Genomic DNA, 4,132 nt, shown 5'->3' on the forward strand with positions numbered 1-4,132 from the left:
TTACTTTCTACATTTGAAAAAAGAAAAACTCAATCTCTTCTTGGATGGTCTAGTGGAACCACAACCTTGACATATTTAATAAAATTAACCATTATACAATGAGCTTTTCTTTCGAGACCTTTAAGTGTGTTCAGATATGCCTTGTTAACTTATTCAAGCCAAGCTGGGAAGTTAGAATATGCTGGCAGCCTTTTGGATCCTGAGGCTGCCAGGCACTGAGAATTGCACCAGCTCTCATTCAGGGATTATAGGGTACAACTGCTAGCAGATTCCAGTCTTCTAAATATCCAGGGATCTGAGAGACTTTGGTGCAGCCCTTCCTTTTACGGATGACAGAACTGAGGCCCTGAAAGGGATGGCTTAGCCAGAGGTGGAGCCCTCTCATGCTGAGACCAGTCTCTGTTAGGATGGCAGCACCTTCAAAACATAGAACATACTTCCCTGCCGGAAGCCAAATCTTTCAGTGGTGACACCCAAAGGAGGCCCCCATGGTCTTTTGCTTGTTTTGGAAGGATGCAGCGTGACTGGTTTTGTTGTTACAGCACTGGGTGGTCTGCCAGTGAGCACACAGTATAAATAACAACTAATAAATAATTTTACAGCAAAGGTCCTAAATCTTTCCAGATAGTGCACTGGTGCGTGGCTGTCAAATGCCAGACAGATCCTAAGAAAACAGTAACTTTAACTTATCCGTCTTTTATGTACGTGGCACATTGTTGTCATAAAATTTTCCTAAGGTTTTAATGGCTTAAGGGAAAAAATGTACACACATAAAAAGCGTACACAAACACACCCACATGTGCATAGCTATCCTAGCTGGCTACACGATAACTTCTGTTTTTAGAAACCAACTTCTATACCTTTCTGAGTTTTTCTTCTGCTTTGGCTAAACTATTTTATTTTATCCTGTGGTGAATTTGAGCAGATTTGATAATTTTGGAATAAAATCCCTTTGATTTTGCGTGCCTGACCGTACTTTGTGTTTTAGTTTCAGAAATGATAAGTCTATGAATTCGTTTTACTCATTTTGTAGTTTTCTACCTCTTGAGAGCCAAGAACCTGGATACTGTGCTAAGACCTTTGGGTTTCCCGCTGAGTTGGAGTTAGAATTCTGGCTTTGTCCTCCTCTCTGAAATGCCCATTTCAGTTTCTTCACCTGTAAATTGAGGATAATAATACCTGTTGCACAGGGTTATTTTAAGAATCAAGAGTCATAGCTTCTGCGTGAGTCCCCAGTATAGGCTCTCCATACAGAGCTGTTAGTAGGTGTTGGTTCTCTTTGCCTTCTGTCTTATGTCTTGTATTCCCTTCTGTTGAAATTGAACAGAGCAAAGCCTGTTCTCTCCCAAAGCTATCCTGAGTTGGAATAAAAGTTATGCTGCTCTGTATTTTCATAGTGCACTTATTTTGTACTTCTCCCATACAGGTTTCGATGTGATGTCTTTCACTGTGGTGATTACACCCCTCTATCCCCCCATCTTGGCTGAGCCTCTGCACACAAGGCTGAGGACAGAGGCTGCGGCTGGCCAAGTCCTGTAGTTCCATTGGAACATAGCGCATGCTGCGCATGCAGCAGATATGATCACAGACAAGCCCTCAATAGATGTTTGGGGTGGTTTTTAAAACAAATCAGAATAGTACATGCTTGTGAGATGGTTGCTGTTTCTCTCATCCTTGCCGCTTCCAGCTCCTCATTGCTTGTCACCTAAGCAGGCTTGACCTCCCGGAGGAGGTCAGGATTATAGAGTAGAGGTTAATCAGAGCCAGTTTGACTACTTAATAGCTGTGTATTGCGGGTGGAATTGTGTCCTCCAGAGGACATTGAAGCCCTAATCCCCAATACCTCAGAATGTGACCTTTTTTTGAAAACAGGGTCTTTAGAGAGATAATCAAAGTCACGTGAGGTCATTAGAGTGGGCTCTAATTCAATGTGACTGGTGTCCTTATCAAAGGGGGAAATTTGGACACAGGCAGATATGTACAGAAGGAAGACGATGTGTAGGCAGAGAGAACAACACCTACAAGCCGAAGAATGCCTGAGGCTACTAGGAGCTAGGAGAGAGGTGAGGAACAGATTCTCCTTCACAGTCTCAGAAGGAACCTATCCTACCAACACCTTGATTTAGGACTTCTAGCCTCTAGAACTGTGAGACAATATGTTCTGTTGTTTAGGCCACTCAGTTCATGGTGCTGTGTTTTGGCAGCCCTAGGAGACTAACACACTGTGTGAAGCAGGCAAGTTTAATTAATCTTTTCAGCCTTTGTTCTATATCTGTCGAATGGGATGATGCAATAAATCATACCTGTTGCATAGGGTTTTTCCGAGCATTAAATAGTGCTAGTGTTTTGGAAAGATCTTTATTATTAATGGTATCCTTTTTCTGTTATTCCATAGATTCCTGGCCTTCCTCAACCCTGGATCACTTTTAAACTTAGCTCCTTGTTGCATTTCAGCCAGGTTCTAGTTTCAGTAGCCATGAGATATAGAAGCCTTAGTGTAAAGCAAATCATATTTTCCCATAGGAATCTAGTTTAACTAGGGGTTTCATTTCCTAACCAAGTGCTCAGCAACAAACAATCTGCAAAACCATCCCTCTTACCAGGTTAGAATGTGTTAACAGGCTGGGGCCTCCCCGCTCTCAGGTAACCATTTTAACTGGGAACCTCTTACATGTGATACTCTTTACCCATTGACTTCCTTTTTAAAAATTTTTTTTATTAGTTTCAAGTATATGGTACATTGGTTAGATGTAAAGATCTATGACTTCCTTATTTTTACAAGCCTGTCATCATAGGCTACAGGAAGTAGTAGGGCCTGGTTTATTTGGTAGGTGTTAGAAAAATTAAAATCTATGAATTTAAACCTATGCATCCTGCTTATTGTATGAGAGGTAGGCGGCATTGGGAGTGAGATGTGGGCTTCACTCTGACACTTGTAGCTGTGTGGCTCTGGGTCAGTTACTTAGTCTTTCTGAGCATCTGTTTTCTCTTCTGCAAAACTAAGGTGTTGATACCTGGCCAGGTGACTGTTTTAAGGTTTAAGATAACGTAGTAAAGAAACACCTTTTCCATGTGATACTCAAAGTTCTTTTCCTCCCATCTCTCCCATTCCTCAGTGGCTCAAATTTTGGCCCCTCAGGTATGCGGAGGTTCCTTGGGGACAGATAAGAGCTTACTATGCCCCTCACATTGTCCCCCATTGAAAGCTGCCCACCAAGTGCGTGCTGAGAACCTTTGAATGACGTAGTTCATATTCAAAACCTCATTTCACCATGGTCTGGAGAGAATCTGATATTCTACTTCTTTTGATAAATTGTATATCTCCTGAGTTGTTTATTTTAAAAAAAGCTTGAAAGTACTAAACAGTTGGAGAATGAGATATGAGATGGGTATATGTGTGTGCGTAAGCATGGTAGCTAAAAAAGTAAATTTTCCTATAGCTAGTGTTCCTTAATTATGAATTGTCATCTCTATAAATTAAATGTATATTTCTGAAATTCTCTCAGATAAATCTACATTAATAACTATGGCTATTTGAGCACTTAGGGTTCAGATAACATCAATAACCTAAAAATCTCTAAGCTCTTTATAAACAGCAATGCAGACTGTATTAATATCCATATAAAGCAGGACTGCAGTTTGAGCTTAATCAAATTAGTCATTTGGTATTGGATGAGGAGTCTGCTCCAGTTTTACTTAAAAAACATTGGGGTAAGGAAAGAAAGAGGCATAGAATGATATGTTTTGGCATCATTTTATTTGTTTTATTAACTTTTCTAGTCTCAAAGCCATTCTCAGATGATTCCATTAAAAGGAGGTGGGATATTTGCCATTTTCCATGAAAGTAATGATAGATGATGGGAGAGAGATTATTCATGCCTTATTATAATTAATAACTTCATTCTATAACTGCTTTTTGTATACTTTAAGTCAAATGATCTTATTTCCTTCTAAAAACAAAAACTTATAAATTCCATACAGGCAAGTTCAAAACAAAATTTCCCAAGCTTTTATACTTTCCTCTGATTAATAATTATTTTCACAAACTAGGTTCAGGTGGGACCTTGTTTTGAGTAGTTATTTGATCTTGAAACCAGTGTAAAGTGAGTCATCATAAAGTGAATCATATTTC

The sequence above is a fragment of the Pteropus alecto genome, unplaced genomic scaffold, assembly GCF_000325575.1.
Source record: "Pteropus alecto unplaced genomic scaffold, ASM32557v1 scaffold95, whole genome shotgun sequence".
In the NCBI taxonomy this organism is placed as follows: domain Eukaryota; kingdom Metazoa; phylum Chordata; class Mammalia; order Chiroptera; family Pteropodidae; genus Pteropus; species Pteropus alecto.